We start from the raw sequence: 24,444 nt of genomic DNA, 5'->3' as shown, positions 1-24,444 counted from the left end.
ATTGACAACATTCATTCTTTACAATAAATATCATAAGAAAAAGTGTAGTGGGGAAAATCAATTTTAGCAGTTTAGTTTAGTTAGGGCTTTAACCTAATAGGACACTCATTTTCAACGCAGAGAACAACCATACAAGGTCAATTACAGGAACCACTACTGTGTAGAACTAGTAATGCTGCAGAATATATGCCATAGCTGGACACGTGAAACTACGAACCATTCATCATGTAAAATCATTCATCATGATTGTGCTTTTGTTTTTAGGAGGGATGATTATTTTTGTTTGGTTGGTTTTCTTAGGTTTTTTTTACTTGCAAATAAGTGGAATTTTATTTTAAGCAATTTCTGCTTTTTTAGAGATCATTTTTTATTTTTTTAACTTTAAATTTTGAAATGATTTCAAATTTATAAACAAATTGAAAGAACACAAGTAATTCCCATACTCTACCCAGATTCACCAATTTTAAACATTTTGTCATATTTGATCTCTCTCTCTCTCTCTCAATCCATACACATAATCGTTTTTTGAACGATCTGGGAATAGGTTCATACATATATCCTGCCCCTTTATCCCTAATGACTTCAGTGTGTATTTTCTGAAAGCAAGGAATTTATCTTACATAAAGCACAACACAGTTACTGTATTCAGGAAATTTAACATTGATATAATACTTTATTTAGCCTACAGTCTATGTTATAATTTTGTCAGGTATCCTGATAATGCCTTTTATGGATTATTTTTCTCATATTAATATAAGACCCAGTCCAGGATCACATATTGCATTTAGTTGTCATGTCTCTCTACTTCCCCTCAATCTGCACACTTCTTCAGCCTTTGTCTTTCATGACAATGACATTTTGATTAATACAGGCCAGTTATTTTATAAAATAAGTCAATTTGCAGTTGCCAAATGTTTCTTCATGCTTAGACTGAAATTTTACATTTTTTGAATGGAATATGTGGTGAGTCTCTCAGGGAATCCCGTCCAGAGGAATGTAATGTGTGGTTGATAGTAATCTCTTTTTTTTTTTTGAGATATAATTAACATATAATAGTATATTAGTTTCAGGTGACAACAGTAATTCAGTATGTGTACATATTGCAAAATGATCACCACAATAAGTCTAGTTAATATCCATCAACATAGAGTTACAAATTTTTTTTCTTATGATGAGAACTTTTAAGATCTACTCTCATCAACTTTCAAATATACAGTATAGTATTATTAACCATAGTCAACATGCTCTACACTACATCCCCAGGACTTATTTATTTTATAACTGAAAGTTTGTGCTTTTGTACTTTTGACTACCCTCACCCATTTCACTCACCCCTGGCCACACCCCATGTCTGGCAACTACCTATCTGTTTTCTGTGTCTATAAGCTCAGGGGGTTTTGTTTTTGTTTTTGTTTTTTTTGACTTTACATATAAGTGAGAGCATAATTTCTAAAATAATTTCCACAAACTGATCACATTTTTAATCTTAAATTGACATTAATTTTTCCCATTCAAATTTTATAATTTTTTCAAATAAAAGGTGTATATTTTGCATCTGAGAAATCTCTAGAACTAGAGCCTATCCAGATAGAAGGTATTTTATAAAAAGTCTGGGTTATTTCTTCTACTTTCAAGTCATCAGATACTGACAGTCAGCAGCCTGTTAATAAAACAATTTCAGTGTTGTAACTGTCATACATGGAGTAAGGAAAAAGTTAGATTGGTGAGAATTTTGAAAAAGAGCATCAGGGAATTACTCTCTCCACTAAGGCAGAGGAATTTCTAGTTAAGAGAAAGCCCTACAGGATTCAAAGTGTCAGATACTCGGTGAGATCTGCGTTGCTAGGCAGTACTAAACCATCCAGTGACACCTACATTCTGGAGTGAATTATCTCTGTTTTCAATGCCATAGAATGACACTTTCTTCTTGGTACTTTGTGGGGGAGTACCCAAATCTAGCGTCACTCTTTTCTAAAATAAATGCCTTTATGAAAAAATGAGCCAAAGTTCAGTGTGTTTCTAATCATCTTACTGCTTTCAGAGAGATGCTGTGCCAACTGTCAGGAATGGCAGTTTCATTTATGGGAACAAAGTTACTTTACCTTTCTCAGAATTTCATTTTTAAAGGAACAATGGCTATGGAATATTCAAAAATTCCCCCATCCATGTTAGTTCTCTTTTTTTAATCACTTGTGAAACTGAGAACTATTATACCATAAAGTAAGAGAAGATCTAATTGAAACCCCTCATTTTTAATCCCTGTCTTTCTAGTCTTAGGAAGCTCATTTTAAACACACAACCCAAGGAGGTGGGGTATAGCTCTGTGGTAGAGTGCATGCTTAGTATGCGTGAGGGCCTGAGTTCAATCCCCAGTACCTCCATTTAAAAAAATAATAATAAATAAGTAAATAAAGAAACCTAATTACCCCCCCAACAAAAACAGAACAAAAAACCAAAACAACACACAACCCACCCAGATGAATGACAATGCAAAATAATGCACAAATCAACTAGATTAATAAAATGAATGTCAACAGATTGTTCAACTTAAGTGCTGTGTTTTTTTCTTTTTTTTTTTTTTTTGGAAAACACCTGAGACATGTGTATCTCATCTAACTGTCCCCTAGGATTTAAAGAAAACAAAGAACTCATGACTTTTGGGAATAAAAAAAGAGTCTATAGAAGATATTTTATATTCTACTTGTTCATCCCTGCATCCACCTTGTGTTAAAAGAGAGGGTAAAAAATTCTGAGAAAAAGTATAAAGAGATGGCGAGGGGAAAGGAAAAGTTAACTAAGATTTGTTGAATCACTACTCTGAACCAGACACCAGGCTGGGCACTTTACATTCATTATCTCACGTATCCGCAGAACAAAAATATTCAACAGCTCTATACCAGCCTTCATATGTTCCCTGAGCATGGAGATAGATGAGGAGAGATATATATTCTCTCCTGTTGTTTCTCATGTGACCTAGGAAAGGATCACTTTGCCCCGTCTAAAGTGCTCTAGCTCTGATACTGACACGAAGGAGACAGAAACGTTGTTGCAGGTTCAGAGGAATTGTCATTACACTCCCAAGAGAAAATGTCTGGGACACTCCTGGCTATCAGTCTATAAATCCAGTATTTGGCAGGAGCATAGTTGCTTCACATAAACCACACTTAAAATACTGGGTTCTGTTTGGACACTATACTTTAAAAGAGATATAAACAAACAGAGGCACATTCACTGGGAGAATGACCAGGAAAGGGAAAAGATGTGAAATCGTGTCCTACGAGGCGTGTTTGTACAAAGTGGAGAAATTTCACCCAGCCACTGAAGACTTCAAATACATTTAGGGTGTCAGATGGAATGGAAATATATTCCCATATAACCATCCTTGCTGGGTGTCAAAAGTGCAGGGAGGTCAATTTCAATACAATAGACTTTTCCAACCAAAATGTCCTTAAATGGAATGGATTGCCTCAGGAGGTGATAAATTCCCTATCACTCGGAAATGTTAAAACTTTGGCAAGGACCTTGGTAGAAATTATCGTAAAGGAGATTCAAACTTTAGATGGAAGCTTGAGTTTAAAAAGATGACTCAAGTTATTCCCAACCCAGACATTGTGCAAAAATGACTGGTGACTGAACCAAACCTTCATGCCTCCGAACTCATACAGTAAATAGAAACAAACATCTCCCACATAAATCATGCAATAAGAAATCACACTCTTCAGGGGGCTGGGTATATAGCTCAGTGGTAGAGTGCATGCTTAGCATGCACAAAGTCCTGGGTACAATCCCCAGTACTTCTATTAAAAAAAAAACTCAAAAAAAAAAAAGAAAGAAAGAAATCAGATCTTTCTTACTCCTCCTCATTCAAAGTTAGAGCATACATTTAACTCATTGGTTTATTTCATAAACTGAGATAAACCAACAAGTTGACCTGTTAATGCCGACTCTGGGATCAGGCATCACTAGTTCATCCTCTATAAATAAGGATGGAATTAGAGTATTCTGATTCAGCCATGTAACAGATATTTATTGAGTACCTACTATATGCCAATAACAGTGCTAGGGAATGGGATAGGAGACATAATGCTGAACAAAAAAACATGTCTCTGCCCTCAGGGAGTTTACAGCCTAGTACAATTGCTGTCTCCCTACAGATTATATGAAGCCTACTGTTGTCATGTACATGCTTTCATTAATTTACTTTGATTAAAAATGTCAAAGTAATAAAAAAAGAAAAAACATTTCCTTCTATTAAACATTCAGCAGAAAAATCATGATTATCAACTCAGAAGGACTCAATTTACAGAATTCAAGAAACCATATTTCTACCAAAAATGCATTACTGCTTATACTTATGGAGTTAGTACAAATACACATAATATGCAACAATGTTCTTTGCTATGATTAATTTATAGAAACAAATTAATTTGCATAAAATATGACTCATTAAGAGAACATAATTACTTGAATAATCAAAAATCATTTATGAAAACTAGCTGACGTTTTGCAGTTTTCAGATGGGTTCTGTGGTCTAGATCAGCATTAGAAAGAAAGCCTCATGGTTAGTACGTCTAGTGCTTACATACCCCAGTAGTTTGATTTGCTGCAAAAATATACAGTTGAGCTGGATGTTTGGTAGTAGGATTTAAGTTAGGAGCTAGAAAGAAACTTAAAAGATTAAGTTTTGTGATTTAGTTAACTGATATTAATGAGGATAACACACGAAAACTCTGAAGGGTTAAGGGTTAAACTATGAAGCCTTAAGTTCCTGCCATATACAGAGCCACATTGTGAGCAGATAGGTCCCTATATTCTTGCAGGCCTATTCAGAACTTTTTGCAAACAAAATGATAACTGCCTTTGTAATCGTGGTTCATTAAATCAGTCATTGTTTCATGAATCATAGAAAACATTATACAGTCTGGGACATAGTAGGCACTCAATGAACATTTTTGAATGAATGAACAAATGGGCAGAAGTAAAGGTAAGCTCAGAAGTCGAGTAACAGGGATTAAACTCGTTAACTCATTCAATAAATATTTTCTCATCTCTATTAATAGATCAGGCACTGTATATCAGATACTGTTCTAAGGTCTACCCCTCAAGAAGTTTACAATCTAACTGAAAAGACAGATACTAATCCAAAAGCCACTCACTGAAATGCAAATTTACATTTTGCATATTATATGCATAACATGATAAGTGGTATGAAAGAGGTATGGTGCTGCCAGCTCCTAGCAGACCATCCATAGCAGGTCAGCCAACTCTAAACTCAGCATCCAGGCCACATGGGAACTGAGGGAAAATCACAAACGAAAACAAAATTGCCCTGCCTGTGCACACCACGGCACACTTTTAACTATGGTATGCACCCCGCCACGTGAGTGCGAGACTGCCCCGCACTGCAGTTTCCTCCCAGGATCCCAAACAGCGAGTGAAGCAATAATTCATCTACTGTTGGCATTCCTCCCAGCTTATCAAATATACTTGCCCACAGTGGGTGAGGCTAGAGGCCAGCGTGTCCCCTCTCCCCTCAGAAGTTTCAGGACTTCAGAATAAAGAGACAAGAATTTGTCCAAAAATCTCCCTACCCGCATTTCTGTCTGTTTGTTTCTGTGACATGCAAATATATAGTTGAGGGAATTTGAGACTCCTTTAAACAGATTTAGAAACACAGGGGTCACAGTGAATGTTAACAATAAGGGTTGTTTTTACATAATCTATATCATTTCTAACTTACATATTTTAATGTTGTGTAACACAGTGGTATCTATACTGTGAAAATTATGTATTAAAAATATGTAATTGATAATGGTCTGTTGTTTTTCAATCTTTATGTTCCCAGAAGCCTGTCAAATAGCCTTCTTCGTAGCCTCTTCTAATTTGGCATTAATTTCCAATCTGCTTTCTTCCTCTTTGCCTATCTAAGGTTACAGTATCCAAGGATTGGATGCAGTGGGATTTTAAGACAGGAGACATTTCGTGTGTGTGATATTTCATCACTGCCTGTTTGATATCATAATAAAGGGAATTAGTCTGCCTTGTACTAACGAGTAAGACTGAACTCATCTGTACAAATATCACACTTCCTCATTTTCTCCATCTCAGCTGTCTGTAACAGTTTAGTCAAGGTTCCCTCCCTCTTTCTCTTATCATATACAAATAAGTCTGATCTGGTATTATGTATCCTAATTCTAGTTTTGTTTTCATTTCCACTTGTACGTGTGCTCTTTCATTTTCTTATATTTCTTGTACAAAGGAGTCTCCTACTTCTCTTAAAGTCAAACTTTTTCATTATAACAAGGCTCAAGCAGCTGACCCCTTCAGGATATCTTATAGTCTAGACACCCCCAGGCATTTACACATTGAAAGACATTATTTTATAATATATTACTTTCCCTTTGTTTCCCCTTTATATTTGGCTTAGGTTATTATATTGATTTTTTTTTGAATTCTATGTGTGGATAATTTATATTACTTATGACTTTCATTTCAGGATTATGAAGGAGGCATCACGAAACATCAGTTACAGAAATGGGACATTGGATCCAAGAGAACTGAGACTCTTTGTTTTATATCATATCCTCATCCACCTTGGGCAGCAAGCCTCAAGACCTGGGTACCATCAGAGACCTGGCTATCTGCTCTATGCTATGGCAAACCCTATGATCTCAAGTGAGTAGGCTTGATTCTTGATATGCTAAATGAATTTAAATAACTATTTTCTAGCCCAAGCCTGGTTTCAAGATTAAAGAAGTCAGGTAACTTCCCTCTCATCCCCAGAGCAGTAAACCTCAAGGCTCAGCCTCAGATGCAGAAGGTGATAAAATTCATGATTTAAAGGACAGATTAAAATGTGTTATTTTTAAATGATTGCAAACTATAAATATTTTAAGCAGGGTCAGAGGTAACAAAATCATGTTTGGGTTCGACAGACTCCAGATGCTGTGCAAGTAATTGTGAGAGGCTCATGTATTGACTCAAGAGAAGCACCTTTCTGGTTATCTCTGGAATCTAGTGCAAATGTGGCCAGTATTCTCCACTGCTCCTCCACAGTGCCAAGTATCATTAAACTCTCAAATTCATCTAGCAGGGGAGGACATAGCTCAAGTGGTAGAGCACATGCTTAGCATACACAAAGTTCTGGGTTCAATCCCCAGTACCTCCTGTAAAAATAAATAAATAAACCTAACTACCTCCCCTCCCCTCCAAAAAAGTCATCTGGGACCTTAACGGATGAACAGCATACTAGTATAATTTATAAGGACATCCAACATATAGTTGGAGAGTGGCTTAATATCTTAAGAATCTAATTCCTTTATATCCTAAATTTATGTATTGATTGTCTCCAAGTAACATGGTTGCTTGACTGTGGTCTTGGTCTCTGCACCTTCTAGCTAGTGAAGGCAGGTCTTGAAATGGGCGTCCAGTTGCTGCTGCATGAACTAGGAAACACAGAGGCTTGATGCATCCTTGCTTCCTCTGAATCCTCCCATTTTATTTCAACTTTAATATAGGATTTAATGAAGTTGAATTAGATCAAATATCAAGACATCTCCTATATTCTCTTGGGTTATTATAGCAATAAAAGTCACATGGGCCCATGTGAATTGTTTCATGAACACTGTGTAACTGATCCAGCCACCAATATGGCTATGACATTCTAGGCTGGAGAGAAGGAAGGTGTCATCAACTGTCTCAAATTATCTGGGGGAGGAGGTGAGGATAAATTGTATAGGATGGAATACTTAAGTCAAGATGGTCAAAAAGAAGGGATTCCTGAGAAAGATCATACAATATGTTCAAGAGAAATATTTAATAAGAAAGAATATATATCTATTTCTACTGGAAATGAAGAGACAGAAGACTGGATGTACAAGATTTCTTTGTTTCTTTCAGACAGAGGATTCTGTGATTCATTAAAAATTGTAACAAAAATAAAAGATTTTAAAGTTTTTTGGATCATTTGCTGGTTGATTATTTGATGAAAATTGCTGGTTTACTCAGTGTCCCTTAGGAATGCATGCTTTCTTTTCTCTGACCAGTCACCTATTTATAAAATGGACCATCTTTGTGAAATATGCCTTCTTAAATACAGATTTGGCAATCCTTTGCTTACTGCATTAGTTTTCTAGGAGTGCCATACAAATAGCACAAACTGAGTGGCTGAAACAATAGAACTTTATTGTCTCATGGTTCTGGAGGCTAGAAGTACAAAATCAAGGTGTCAGCAGGACCACGCTCTGAAGGCAGTTGGGAAGGATCTGAATCAGGCCTTCCTTCTAGCTTGTGGTAGTCCTCTGGGTTGTGGAAGCATAACAGTCTTCACGTAGTGTTCTCCCTGGGTGCATGTCTCTGTGCCCAGATTTCCCCTTTTCATAAGGACACCAGTCACGATGGATTAAGGATCCACTCTGCTCCAGTAGGACGTCATCTTAACCAACGACTCTGCAAACCCTGTTTCCAAATAAGGGCACATTCTGAGATCCTAGGGATTAGGACTTCAACATATAACTTGGGGGGAGGGGGGAGGACACAATTTAACCCACAACATTTACCTTTTCTCTTAAAGCACTCATGCTTTTATGGCTGTGGGAAAGGAAGTAAAGCAGTGGTTTTGATTAGTGGTATGGCAACTGTGAGTTCTAGTTTCAATTTCTAAGTCCTCCTGCTTATTTTTCTTCTTGATTTTGAGGAAGAAAAATATCAGAAATCTTGGACAACTATAAGTATCCTTAAGTCATTCTGGGTGTTTTTCATGAGAAATAATAGAAGAGCGATAGAGATATGACTATTTGTTATAGAAAAATATGCAGAATTACCAGCCAAATTTTACAGTGTCAAGAAATTGCTGCTTTTAGATTTGAGCATATGTGCACTGCTGATCTATACCTTAGCTTCCTGCTGACATCTTCCTCAAGATTAAGAATCTTCAAAGCAAAACCCAACCCGAGCAAAAATATGAAGTGAAGGAGAATTGCCTTTTGGCTATTCCCTTCTCCTCCTTTCTGTTTCCTCCCCTTACAGGGCCTGCCTCGAGCACTTCACTCTGTCTTATTTGCCTCTCCTGGCCAGGGTCCTCTGGGGTCCTGTAGACAGTCTGCCAACCTTGCCATTCGGCCCATTCTGCCACGACCATTCAGGTTGTGTTATTATCAATTTACCTGCAGAAATATGCCCATTCTGAATGTCCTCAGGATCAGACTCTTTAAAATGCCACCTCTGGTCACAATTTGCGAAACTAATGAATTTGATTCATGATCATTTGGTAGTGGGAGACAGATAAAGAATCCTTCCATTGCTTGTAGGTAAATCTGTGCTGTAAAAAAAAAAAAATCTGAACAATGGCAGATGCCTCTGTTGTATAATTCAGCATAGTGTCTTCTATTGGGATTCTCGGGCAGGGATAACTATGTACTTTGCAGGGTCCAGTGCAAAATGAAAATACACTGCCGGAACCACTGCCCCAACCCACAGGGGACAGGCAAGCTCAAAAGGATTGTAACCTCCACGCCGGTACATGCTCAGTGCCTGGACTGGGGATGTTCCAGAGGGCCCCTCCAAGTCACCTGCCAAATGTACAGGGTGCTGCCTGCCCAGAACACCACAGGGCATATGCCAGATGATGACCCTCCTTGCATCTGCATCCAGGCTGCCGCCAGGGGCAGAAGAGAGCAACAGAATGCAGGTTTTCTCTCTGTGCTGCGGAGACCTGGTTGCCAGAACAGGCAGCGGGTGGCAGTGATCATGGGGTGAGAGTGGGGAGGAGGAGGCAAAGCAGGCCTAGGGCACCAGGGGGCAGGGAGCAGGCAACCAACAACCTGTCCAGGGAAGGCGGGGGCGGGGGGCACTGTGTGTGAGCCAAGGCTCCACATCCCCAGAGAATGTTTCATTGTCCCTCCAGAGTTCTCTTACAAACCACAAATTCGAAGATAAAATTACTATAGAGTTTCAAGACAGTAGCCACAGAGCGTTAAACCCCAGATGCAGTGGCCCCACAGAAAAGGGAGCAATATTTTCATGCAAGTAGATCTTTGTAGTGGTCCTTATGGCATCATAAGGACACCAAGACATCGTGCAGTGTGGGATTTGGGATAAAAAGATCCAGATTTGCGTCCTGACTTTCTGATTTACTAACTAAATGAGATTATTAGTAAATGTTTAAAAACCATGCTCTTAGCATTTATGATGGTATTGTATAAGGTGGTATCCTATACAGGTTAAATTAAATAAGTGTGACAGAGATGCAAAGTAGCCACCAAAATCCATCAGGCTCATCTCGGGGTACACAGCTAGCCTGAGTTTCCTTGTCTCTCTTACAGATAGGTGGAGCCATCTGACTAAGTTCTCAGACTGTGAGCCGAAGTCCTGTATGCCACTCCCAGGCCAGGCCCCGAAAATCTCCCACAGCTCCTTCTTTACACCCTTCCCTTCCTGCAGGCTGGTTGTAAAGGATGGTGAGGCCCTAGAAGCGGGAATTCTTAACCTGGGGTACATGGAGCCCCCAAGGATCTGCAGATAGAATTTGGAGAGTCTGCGATTTAGATGAGGAAAGCCTTGAAATCTTTATTTTCACTAACCCCTATTTGAAATGTTGCATTTCCTTTCATTATTAGTGGGGGCAACAAAGCATAGTACTATGAGCAGTAACTGATGCTGTCACCAATAAAAGTCGCCAATAGTACAGCTGTTGGATAAATCTCAAATACAATGTATACTTATCACTACTTTGACATTATAATAGTTATTAGATCCACTTCTAGATCTTCTTATTTAATGCATTAATTAAAAGCACATATATTACTGTATCACAAATTAGTTCTTTTAAGTACTTTCATAACCATGTTTCAACATAATGTTCATTATGTAGTTTACATACATAATGAAGTTTAGAGGCTGGACCAGACTGACTAAGCAGCCCATGGCACAAAAAATTTAGGACCCTGGTAGGATTATGCTAAGGAGAAAAAAAAATCTAGACACAAAAGGCTATTTACTATGTGATTCCATCTATATGACATTCTGGAAAAGGCTGACTTATAGGGACAGACATCAGTGGGGGAGAGAAGGAGACTGGCTACAAAGGGGACACAAGGGTACTTTTGCACTGATGGAAACATTCTAGATCTCAAATGGGACGGCAGTTACACAACTGTGCATATTCGCCAAAACTCACCGAATCGTACCTCCAAAAAGGGAGAAATTCACCATATGTAAATTATACCTAAACAAACCTGACTTTTAAAAAGAATCCTGCTAAAAAACAGCAGAGCCACAGATAAGTGTAGCCCTCATGAGACCACGAAGGAGAGTCACCCACTGACCTGCACAACCTCCCAGAGCTGTCATGTGAGAGAGGAAGAAACTTCTACCGTGTTGAGTTGAGTTCAGGCTTAGGTCTACTTTTTACCACAGTTTAGGCCACCCTGACACATTCAGTAAAAGTATTTCATAAACTGTAACACATAATACATATGTTAAAATGAGAATATGTGTGTGCAAGTCCTGACGATGTTACTTCGGAGGTTTTGCATAATCTGGACAAAGACTTGCCTTCTCTGTACTTCAGTTTCTTCATCCATGGGACAGATAGAATTGATTACACTCTCCTTGCAATATGTTGTAAAGATGAGGGACAAGGTAGATCTCAGATTAAAGCACCCAGTGAACGAAGAACTGTTCTTTAAGCAGCCACCTCCTCTGGGGGTGTCTGGAGCATTACCTAATGCACTTGTAGTCCCAGCCTTATAAAATCTAGTGTTACACTTTCCTTTGCACAGCTATTTCTTGAGATGTAAGCCCCCTTCTTTATCAAGTGACTTTCAGATCTGAGTTAGATGGGATGTGCAAAGCCATGCAATCCAACCCTTTCACTTCCTATTTCCACTTAGGGAAACAAAACTAAAGCGACCGTATGGCTTTAGGTTCTGAGACACAGAACTGGCAACTAAGATGCAGAGATGAAAGAAAAGGTCCACATTCTGAGTCAAAGCGACAGCTGTTGAGGGGAAGGCGGCATCCCATGGGGCTTGTGGGAGCTGCTGGGCTGGAAGGACACAAGAGGGAAGAACTTGAAGAGATGAGGTCACAATTTGGGAGGCTACAGTTTTATTCAGAGTAGGCTACTCTCTTCCTTTACATCCTGAAAGCCAAAGAACGGCGATCAGGAAGATCGAGGATCCCCAAACTCTCTTCTTTAACTACACTGGGGGCTACAGATTGTCTCATGTAAGAGTAGGCCAAGGACTAGATTGGCCAAGTGCCTGATGCCACTTCAGAGAATGATGCTAGGTCTGAGAGAAGGTTAGTCCAGGAGAGGCAACCCACATTTCCACTGTTTGGAGCAACGATGATGCATGAGTGTCTGTGGGTCGAGATGACACTGCTGAAGGGGTCTATGTGCCTGAGCTATCTTACTTTTACCACACTGAACAATTATCCAACAGTTGATTAACTCCAAGTGATGTGGACCCCAAGTGAAGTGGCTGGGGCTGTGGCCAAGGTAGCTGTGGAGTCCAAGCCAGGTCCCCCACACTAGCAACTGTGCAAAGAGGAAGCCCCTCTCAGCACCCTTCAGAGAATCAACAAACACACCACAGAGAGAACAGCACTGGGTAGCTACTGCAAAATGCAAATGTACAAGTGCCAGTCACCATCAGCAGAGTAGTAGCTGCTACCTCATTATAGGCCATTCTACAAGAAGACCTCTGACCCTGCCTTTCCCACCCACCCCAGCACCATAGGGGAAGAAGTGAGAAGGCAGAGGTAAGGGATGGTGCCTCCAATAGCGTCCACTGTATGTTCTCTGCCCACTCCAGTCCACCAGGCTACAAACCACTGCTCCAGCTTCTACCACCAACAATCACCACTATTGCCCTTACCCAACCCTGGCCATCACCATCTCTACCAGTAGCAAGCAGCCAAAAGTCTTACCTGTATGGGCATGGGTGTGGCTGGAGATTTGGGCCAAGTACGAGTTTAATATTTTAAAATGGATAGCACTGAGCCTTAAAACATGGTTGATAAACCATTCTAATAATTGCATGTCCTTAAAGGTGTGGAATTGCACCAAAATTTCTCAAAGGAGCCCATTCCCTAGAGACAGAGCATAACTCAAGAAGGTAAAATCATACCATGTTTATACCCATAATGAATTGAGACTTTTTGACAAAATGAATCATAAATTGACATTGATTGAGCACCAAGTACATCCCAAGCACTAAGTTTATTTAAACACGATCTCTTTTACACCTAGAACTTCCTCACTGAAATAGTCCCTGAGCCATGATAAGCTGACTTATTCATTACAATTCCAATGACAAAAGTATTGGTTTGCCATTAGATCTAAATGTTTAAAGACATTTTAACAAGTACACTTACTGATCTGGAAATCATTAGTGTGTCATGAATTAAGAGCATGAGGTAGAAACAAGAGGTCCACGGGATCTCAGAGTTCTGCCAGGCAACTGCCCATGAGGGCATTAATTTATCAGTTAATGGATGCCCCCATAGCAGAAAACATGGAATGTGCAAACTGTTTCTTGCCACTAATGTATTTAATTTGTGGGTGATCAGTATTCATTTGCAGAAAGTGAGGCTATCAGCCCTGAGACATACGTCAGCACAAAATACAAAGTCACAACCAATATTAACACCATTCTAGCTTTTGCTAGATCTGATGGAGCCAGGCCAGTAATTCTTAGACAACAAGACGAGGTAAATCTGCGAGCATTTAAAATGTACATTCTCACATCAGATGGTTGGAGAATTATTTTGTTTGACATTATTGATGTCACTGCTTGCCTCTGGGTTTCAGTGGTGGTGATGGTGGTGGTGTTTTGGTTTCTTTTGCTTTTTGTTTTTGGCAACCCAAAGGTTCATGGTGAAATGACTGACGGAAGCAGAACCTGGAAACTCAAAATTAAGGATAACTTCATCATAATCCTTCATCAAACACAGTAGGGGAAAAAGGCCCAAACTGCACACTTAGCCATCGTTACGAGGGGAACTGTTTCCCGTCAAAATTCAAGTAACTCTTGACACCTGAGAATGTGACCGTATTTGGAGACAGGGTCTTTAAAGAGGTAATTAAGTTAAGATGAGGTCATTAGGGTGGGCTCCGGTCCAATATGACTGGTGTCCTTATAAGAGGAAATTTGGACACAAACACAGAGAAAAACAAAAACCACATGAAGACACAGGGAGAGGACAGCCAACAGCAAGACAGAGAGAAAGGCCTCAGAAGAAACCAACCTTATTGACACCCTGATCTCAGACTTCTGGCCTCCAGAACTGAGAAAATTAATTCCTGCTGTTTGAGCCATCCATTCTGTGGTACTTTGTTACAGCAGCCCCGCCCGGCAGACTAATACAGCCATCATTATTTTTCGACTATAGATTTTACTTAAAATCATAGCATTGTGCCCAAAGCATCAATTAAGTGCCCAAGTATCAATTATCTAGTCCAAACTTATCATTGTATGTATAGTAATAGGAACCAGCAGTATTGAGTGCCTACTGTGACACATTATAAACTGACTATACTTCAATAAAAAAAAATACATACACACATTAAACAAAAGAAATGCAAATCTCAAGCCCCACTCCAGACATACTGACTCAGAAACTTGAAAATCTATGTTTTAATAAGCCACCCAGGTAATATGGATGTGTATATATGTTTTACAACCACTGCTCTATAATAAATCTTCTTAAATCTTGAAAAAGTCTTTAAATACTACACTCGAAAATCTCTAATCAGCAAAATTATCTAAAAGGGAGAGTTGTCAGAATGACCCAAGCCGATTACAAAATCATGTTCTGTCAAAGACTCAACACCATCAATTGAAGTGACCCCTGTATTTTAGCCTCTTGGGTACCTTTCAATACCTAGAGGCTGTAAGCATTGAGAGAGAACAAGCTCCTCATTAAATGATTGTCTAATTACAAATAATTGGCACTTTAATCTTTTGTCAAAGTTTTGATTTCCCACTCTCTTAAGATAAAAGTATCATTTCTATGAAAAGATCCTCTTAAAGCATAAGCTATTCCACGTAGCATTCTGAAATCCAAACAAGGAACATACCAAAATGTTAAAAACGCTTCTCTCTGGGCAGAGGAATAATGGATGAATTTTATTCTTGTCTTTATATTTTTGCACTAATTTTTTTTTAAATATGAGGGTAAGCTTAGATAAACATATGAGGCTCCATTAAACCTGAGACAGATCCATCACTCATAATGTCTGTAGCCGGATCCACTATTCATAGGTGAAGAAAGATTTTTATTTTCAATAAAATGTATTTTCAATAAACAAGATTGAACAGAGACTTTTTCCCCTATCATTTTTCTTTTTTTCTTTCTCCTGTGTGACAGATGGACTGACTATATTACAATGGTAATTAAGAATTATTCTAGAGGAAAAAAAGTCCAAATAGATTTATTTTAATTGTAACAGAGTTTTTTTTTTTTTTTTAATGTTGAAATGTTTTCTACTCTGAATAAAGAGTATGTTTTGGAACCTATAGAGAAAATCTTTATAATACAGAGAGTCACTATATATAACCCAGTGTCGTGCTTAATGGTCCTCAGCTCCGTGGGCTGTTACTCTCTTCGGTTGATTGGCAGTTACATTGCAATGAAAAGGAATTCATATTTCAGGCACTCACTCTTTATTGCAGTAACTGAGGTTGAAGTTTTTTATTTTCCTCACTTTGATTCTTTAAGATGTGTTTTTCTTAACACAGATCTATTGTTTTCATTTTTAAATGTTTTTCACTTAGATTTCCTTTAGGTACTTCCTGTGAATTTTATGGGCCTCTGTTCTTACTGCTGTAGTTGTCATTTCTGAAATCAATGAGGCAGAGCCTTTTATAGGGCTGACTTGTACCAACCTAGTGAGCTGGAAGAAAGTTTGGCATTCTATTTCTCTACAATTTTCTACCCAAATAATGACCCTGTATGTAATGCTGCTAAACTAGCTTTTTGAAATCCTGAATATGGTCTTTTCCCCTCGTGTTCATTTTTGTCACTTCCCCTATGCCGTGATGTTGTCTTTGCCCAATGGTTTAGTAAAGGAAGCACAGAGTCAGAGTCAAAGCCCTGGATTAAGTCCAATTTCTGCCACTTACTGATTCTATCAATCACTTCTTTGCAGTCCACATTTTTCAGCTATAAAATGGGAGTAATAGTAACTCCATCACAGGGATTATAAAATAATAGTGAGACTATCAAATTTTAGAGTAATTATGTTTATTTTTTTCTGTGCTGATAGCTGAAAACTGGAGTGGAAAGAGTAGAATTCAAAAGAAATAGTATATGCCTTCAGAATTAAGGAACTTATCCTGGTCATGGTCTCTCTGCCATATACACTCCCTTCAATTACATACTGCATGGTTTTTATCAGCTCACAGTATTTTTCAGGTGATTTGGTTGGGAAGGTTTTTTACCAGGCCTGGGAGGAGTTTCTATATTGAGTTTCTAGGGTAGGGCTGGAGGCTGGTGGTTAAAACAAAAAATCCTAGAAGGAAACAAAGTCTAAACACTTTTCTAGCACTTCAGCCATCTATTCTACCTGTCTCCAAAAATCACTGGTACATCCTTTCCTCAAGCCAGTTGGTGGGGAAGATAGGGATTCTGAGATAGGGTCAAAAGAGATGGATGGCTATGCAGGTGTACACGTAGGTATATATAGGGTCACGTAGTTTCCTGGGGATAAATGGAGTATTAGAAGGTAGGATTAGGTGGACCTTGTGGAATGGATGAAAGACACAGTCCCAGAGCAACCCTGGGTTTGAGAAGTCGGACAGCACCATGTGCTTAGGGAGGTCTGGCTCTTATGGCAACTAGAGGAGAACAAAAGTAATAGTTCTAGGCCACTAACAAGGGAATTTGAAATGAGTTTAACAATAACAGGGTGGTTGGTGGTTAAGTACAAATACAGGACGGATTTGTATGTAGTGGTTAGTCTCTCCTATTTCACTGTGTTTTTCCCTCTGCTAATTAAAACCTTTGTCCATCAGAGGATACTTAGGTTACCTTCTATTCTCTTTTAAAAATCTGTTTGCTATTTCCCAGAATTAAGAAATGCAATGAAAAATAGCATTCCATCAAAAGTACAGATGGATTCTGCTTTCGTAAGAGAAGAATGAGAAACCTTTATGACACTGAAGACTCAACACATCCACTGCAGACATTACCCACCCATGTGCAGAAAGTAACAATACTCACTTTATAAGGATGTTATGATGATGAATGGGACTAACGCTTATAAAGCACTGAAAATACTGAAGTCTAATCAATTTTGATATATTTTTCCATAAAGTTTGTGTGTGAGTGTGTGTGTGTTTTGAAAATACCTTGTAAAGAAAAATGACAGTGTCCACTTGGCTGGTCCAAAAGACAGAGATTACAGTGCTTTTTTAAAAATTATAAGGAAGCATTACTATCATCTATTCTAAGAGCTGCAAAGAGTTTTATGTTATTTAGGGACTAGTGGACTTACTCTGTTCTCTTATTAGACCCTACCAACAGCAACAAAGAAAAATTAATTCTTTGACTCTAGAAAAACTTACTAAGCACCTACTAGGACCTATACTGGGCTCTGGAGATTTGACTTTATTAATAAGACATGATTCCTGTCCTCAATATAGAGAAGTCTATCAAAGAAATTCTCCCTCCCCTTCAAAATGATGGAAAAGGAAACTGTAATCATGCATTTCAAAGTTTATTCTGTGGTCTATGCAACAGAGATATAGTTTGCTCATAAAGAGGAATAATTCTGTCCATCTATCTGTGTTAGTTTAAAAAACATACTTCCAGATCCAAATATTCCTAAAGATAAAATGTTTGAACTAAAAAAAAAATCCAAACTGTGAACTTAAAAAAAAAATGTGATTGACACAACATTGTTAACTGACTATGACTCAATTAAAAAAAACCCAGAACATATATGAAGAACAACCAAGGAAGATTATTTAATAGATTATAAGTAATAATGTTGAATTAAATATCAACTTTAATGCTATTGAAATAAAACCAAAGAATTCTCCAAGAACAAGTTTTGTCCCTGATAACCTGCCATTCATGAAAATAAGCCCTTGAGAAGTAGCAGTTTGAGGGCCATCGTGATGACTAGCAATACCAAATAAATAACAACCATTGTGGGTAATAGAGGTTTTATCTCCCCTAACACGGGTGTCCCAGGACAAAAGTTCACTTCTGTTATGTAGACTCGTCTGTCAATGAATCTTCCCAGGAGAAGATACTGCCACACAATGGGGAGGGCATCCAGCCACGTTTCTCACCAATTGGTCCACACCCAGGGCCTCTCAGCTGCATGCCACTGAAGATGCAGTAGCTTTTGCATTAAAATAAAATAATCACTTCCACCAAGGTTAACAATATCTTATTCCAGATATGGGAGTAATTTAGGAAACCCAGCAGCACCCTCACCAATCCCATATGTCACACACAAAATGACGGTGCTTTTTAATACAAGGAATAGACCAAAATGAGCCTTCAATTAGACATTAAGCCTCCAAAATCAAAGACAGTACTAATCCTTTAAAGCTACTAAGTTTGCCACAATAAGGCAAAATATCATGTAATCACCAGCATCAACAAACACTTCTTCAAAGTCTATGATGAGTAAAGCATAACGCATCATGTTAGGGGTACACAGAGAAATGAAACACAATGTCAGCCCTCAAAGGGTTTATAGACAATTGAGAAAAGAACACAGACTCTAAAAATGAGGTGAAAGACAAGGTAGCATGAGGCAAACTACAGCACCAGATGAGCATTAGATCTAAGGGGAGGGAGGCAGCTTTTAACTAAGGTCCATTATATATCTATAAGCCACTCACTGACCAACATGTTCCACACAGTCACATGCTTAATTTGGGTTTAAAAAAAACAGACTCTATCATGAAGAAATAATCCAGCCTTTAAGCAAAATTTCAGGCAAAGAATGTTGCAAACCATTATTCATCACCATTGAAAAAGTGGAAACAATCTAAATATTTAATAGAGTTTTGATTGAACTATACAGAAGGACTATACATAGCCATTAGAGGAGATATTTACAAAACATTAGAGAAAACACTAACTCCAGGATACTAGTATATTAGCTAAAAAGAAGTAGAGAAACTGTATATGTCTTATGATCTCAACTTTGTGCCTCAAAAAAACTATGAAATATTACACTAAGTATTTACTCTGAAAATCAGTCAATAAAGAAAATCATTAGGCACTTACTTTGTCTTTTTAGAAGAAAAAATTTATGAGGGTAAGTTCTTCTATAGAGAATAATATAATAAATAGAGAAAGAATAGAATTGGAAAATCACCATTTGGCAATCCCCAATGAAGTCATTAATTCTGGCAAGACTCAGTGGATGCTAACACCATTAGGTGAAAAGATGATGGGGGACTATATAGTATTTAAAAGCACCAAAATTTCACTCCACAGATTACTTGCCAATCACAAAGAGGGAGAAATGGAAGGATGCGGCTGCACCACTTTAATTAGGGAATCAAACAGCATGGCTTCTAGTGAGACCACCTGGTATTATACGCTTCTTGACATGAACTCATATGAGCTGCACAGCATCACCTATGAAACAGTCTTGCCAAAAGTGTTAGCCATGGCCTTAGATCTAACCTCCAGTTTGTAGGGAACTCAGAGAACAGAACAGGTTAAAGGTCACTCGGAAGAAATGCTCACCCACCAAAATGCAAGGCACTCTACAAGATTGGGCTCTTCCAAAGGTGATGTCATGAAAAGGGACTAAAGAAATGTAACAACCCAAATGCCACCCTTGACTCTATCCTGGTTTGCAAAACCAAGCAATTATAAGCCCCATCTAGGGGAAACTGAGGACATTTTAAATACAGATTTAGTATTAGGCTATATTTGGGAACTATTATTAATTATCAAGATGATGTTATGGTTGTTACATATGAGAAAGTTTTATATTTCGGAAAGTAAAGAAGCATGGCTCACTCTCATAAAAGGGGAACAGAGAGAGAGAGAGAGATGGACAGATTTACAGAGAGACAAACAGAGCCAGAGACAGAGAAAGGAATTATTTATGGCAAATCCTAATAATTGTTGAATCTAGGTGGTAGGTATATGGTTCCTTGTGCTAGCCTTTCATTTTTTTCTATATGTTTAAAATTTTTATCATAAACACTTGAAAAAATGTGTATAGAAAAAGACTAAGAAGAAACATACCAAAATATTGACAGTAGATATATCAGCATAATTATAGGTGATTTCCCTCTCAATTTAAAAAATATTATCCTGTAATTTCAAATTTTTATTAATTATCACTTATTTTTATAATTAGAAAATGTAAGTAAAAGAAATGCAGGCATTAAGTAGAATAGTGTGTGAAAAAATAAAAAGCCCTAAACTTCTCCATGTAAGGCAATTGTGATGCGGGCTATTGTTGCTTTGGTTCTGACGTTATTCAATACATAAATAGTTTCCAAAAGGAAGTTCAAGGCATATGAAGTCATATTTCAAATAGTATCTTGGCAAAGCAATAGGGAGGGCTACAAAAACAGGCCAACTCAGACATGCACTGGCCACATAGTTCATTAATAATGAGGACATTTTTTAAATCTCGAAAAAATTCAATCCAGTAACTCTGGGGAAATTCTTTCCTGCACAACTATTCAATAATAGAGAAGCCTAGAAAGCAGCAAATGGCAAGGAGGAACAGCAGTGGAGAAACGGGGGAGATCTTGGAATGATAATGGAAAACAAATTAGAGATTAGTTTCCAGTGACCTAAGTAAAAATCAGGTCAGTGCTGATTTGGGCTGGGTGTCGAGGCAAGACTGCCTTTCCTCACTGCTTGCTGAGACCATCTAATTCCAGGTAATGTTCAAACTGGGGACATAAGAAACCTGTGAACGGGAGGTCTAGCAAAGCATATACACAGGAGCCTTCAGGGATTCATTTATTGAAAAAAAAGAGCAAGAAATTAAATATGCAGAACCTGCCAAGAGATGACAGAGTAAAGAGATCAAGTTACAAAAATATGTAAAAGTTATTAATGCCACGAAGAAAGAGGAAGCATTTAGCCTGGAGCTAAGAATAATGGCATTAAATAAAATTAAGAACTGAAAAAAACTGCAGTAAAAATTATTTAAATGATGTCGCTGGAACACCTCTTACTACTTGCCTTTAGATGCTACCGAGCAGTTTAACGGTCATATTCTCCTCGCACCAGTGACTTGCATGGGTTCATGCTCTTCCCTTTTAGTCAGATAGCGGCTTACACTGCGAGCCCTTGAATAACAGTCTGGTGCAGTCGGGCCCAAATCCTTCTGCACTTGAGAGGCATCTGGGAATTTTTCAAGTCCTAGCGTCCAGGGTTGCATCCCATAGCTGTTAAGCCAAAAAAATCCATGAGTAGGAACCAAGCATCAGGATTCTTAAAGATCCTCAGTAGATTCCAATGTGCAGAGTTTGGGACATACCAGTCTGCTGGGCAGAGGCAAATGCTGGGAGCTGTACTGATTATAGAATTCATGCTGATTAAAATACTGTAAGCAAAACCTCCCCCACAGTGCTAACAGCTCAGTCAACTCATGATGTCTACATAGGAAGAGACAAGGACTGTGAGACTATAGGCAGAAAAGTGTAGAGGGTCGGGCACCAAGGAGTGGAAGCCGGTGAACTGTCCCACAGGTTCAGCTTGGTGAGAGTGTTGTAAGGGCTGTTTCCACACTAGCAGAAAATAAACGGAATGTCTTTTTTCACCCTTTTTTTATGGATAGCGATCAAGAGTCTATATACTCTGTTACCGTTTCAAACCAATTGCATTAAATTTTTTTTTATCCCTAATTGGTTTGTTTTATTTCAGAATATCAAACCCATTTTGAGTTGTTTCCATTTCTTTTTCGTTTTCTGATAGAGTTTATTAATACTCTCCACATAATAATTTGGAAGCTTTCTTGAATCATTGTAATTTTTTAAAAATACATGAAGTGATGTAAGTGTATGAATTTGGAAATGACTTGGAAAATAATATGACATTTATTTTACTTGAAAAGCATACAATAAGCTATATTGTTTATTTGGCTTTCAAAGAAAATATATAATCTATGCTTCTATAGTCTGTAAAAGAGCCCAAAGATTATCTCCACTTTCTCAAATATTTCCCTTCATCAAACGAAATAAAACCTGGATGCTCTCTTCTCTGCTCCCACCCCAGTGTCCACTAGCCTGTCTCTAACCCTCTCCTTCATTCTGGTCCCTCCATGGTCCCTATCCCTCAGTGAGAAGGAATTTCCCAGACCACAGTGAGGAATTTAACCATCTAATTTGGGCTGGAAGAAAGATTGGTGTTTCCCACAAACAGCCACGTCCACACCGCCAACCCTGATCAATCTTAGGGAAATGGAGGGCCGACCTTAGGTCTTAGGGCTGCTGGTAACCCATGGATGCTTCCATGTCCTTCCTTGGATGAACACTAAGAATGGATGCCAATTCATCAGGATCATGAAGTTATGATAGGACTGGAGAGATAAAGGCCCAGACACTGACAGTCCACTGAAGCCACCACCAAGAGAACTCATTTTTGCTGGCCTCCGTAATATTTTTGGCTGGAACAGGCATCCTTTTGGTTAAAAGCATTAAGTCTTCTTTTGCTTGAGCCATGATTGGATTATTCTGTTTGCTTTATTTATTCAAACTCAATGGAGCAAACACAAGTAGTCTGGAGGGGAAAGGAGTATCTCAAACACTAAGATAAGGACCCTTCACAGCCTTGCTATGAATAGAGAGACCCAAGACTACCAGCAAAATAATTTTTGTTATTCTCATTAGATCACTTTTCTAAATCCGTATTCTGCAGGGCTACCACTTATCTAGAGAAAGAATTTCAAACTCTTCAGCATGACGCCTATGGTTCTTATGATCTGGTCCCACCTTGTCTACCCAGCTTTCCCTCACCTTTCTTCAATGCCAGCACCCTTCTCCCTGTGAGCCATCTCTCTGGTCTTCTGAATGTGTTGTACTAACTCCCAACCCTTTGCATTTGCTTGAGCACAATGCTGCAGTATGTTTCTATGTTTTCTCATTGTATTTTAGAAAAGCAGTTTAGTGACAGATGGTGAGTGCTTTCCATTTCTTAGCTGTACATTCAACAATTTTCTTTTGGCCCTAGTTTATTAGTTTTATTTTTTACTTCTCAAATAAAAAGTTAACGTCAAAAGTTATGGAAGCAGATGCTTCCAAAAACAGAAAGAGCAGAGCACCTGAATACATAGTCCTCAAATACGCAAGAAATATATATATAAAATATCTAAAATAATAGGCAAAATCAACAACACAAGTTATGCTCTACCTAACAGTAAGCTTTTCCTTTTTAAATTTTTTAAATTGTAAAAATCTTTTTTAATTTTACTTTTTGATTTACAGTGTTGTATTAGCTTCTGGTATATAGCATAGTGACTGAGTTATACATATATAAGTATTCCTTTTCATTTTATTTTTCATTATAGGTTACCACAAGCCATTGAATATAGTTCTATGTGCTATACAGTAGGACCTAGTTATTTATCTACTCTGTACATAGTAATTTATATCAGCCAGTCCCAAACTCCCAATTTTTTTAATGAAGGTACTGGGGATTGAACCTGGATCCCGTGCATGCTAAGCATGTGCTCTACCACTGAACTATATCCTCCCCATAAGATTTTCAAACAGCAAAGAAATATGTAAAAAGAATGATGACTACTTACTGCTCAAATTAGTGTAGTATAAGCTTTTTCCAGTTTGAAGTATTAAGTTACTGACTTTCCAAATAATCCCAAAGAATACTTTAAAATTTTAAAGTATCTTTCATAAACCACATTATAGCACAATGAATAGATTTCTCAATAAGAGAACAAAAACCTCCCTAACCAGGTGCCTTCTCAAAAAATCAAACTTAGAGAATTTATCCAAATTCCTTTTAAAAAGAGACAGTTCACAAAAGAAATACAAAAATAGCCTAAACAGATGAACAAATATTCAATGTCACTAGTAATAAAAGAAATTTAAATTAAAATGAGATCCATTTTTGCTGTCCGAACTGGCCCTGGCTTTACTGTGTAATTACATATTACACACAACCACACACACACACACACACACACACACACACACATTTAGGATTATAACACATTCTGTTTTTTCAAAGTACTCACAGCAGCAAGGGTAAATTAGATATTCTCAAACACTGCTGGTAGATGTAACTTGGTTCAGTCTTACTAGGAAATGATTTAGCATTTTAAATTATCTATCCTGTGGTCTTATAGTCTTCTAAAATTTAAATTTTTAATAATTACATAATATTTCATTAAATGTACATATCACCAGTTATTTAATCATTTTCCTATGATAAGTATGTAGATTTTTCCTGGGGTTTTATACCATAAATGTGGCA

The 24,444-nt window shown here is 38.0% G+C and overlaps 1 long non-coding RNA gene across 2 annotated transcripts in view; it reads right to left on the bottom strand.

Annotated features, from left to right (window-relative positions):
- Positions 1 to 8,017: 8,017 nt before the first annotated feature.
- LOC135321664 (uncharacterized) overlaps positions 8,018 to 24,444 on the bottom strand; it is a 71,092-nt gene continuing 54,665 nt past the window's right edge. The window contains exon 3 of one of the 2 annotated variants that reach the window (XR_010381604.1): positions 8,018 to 8,457. This is a non-coding gene — a long non-coding RNA (uncharacterized LOC135321664). Of the gene's footprint in view, positions 8,458 to 21,225; positions 21,399 to 24,444 lie in introns of those variants that run through there. The other variant, XR_010381603.1, reaches the window with a different exon arrangement.

This window comes from Camelus dromedarius, chromosome 7 (genome assembly GCF_036321535.1).
Source record: "Camelus dromedarius isolate mCamDro1 chromosome 7, mCamDro1.pat, whole genome shotgun sequence".
Lineage (NCBI taxonomy): Eukaryota > Metazoa > Chordata > Mammalia > Artiodactyla > Camelidae > Camelus > Camelus dromedarius.
Note: the sequence above shows the minus strand (reverse complement) of the source record. Positions and strands in the feature narration are given on the sequence as shown.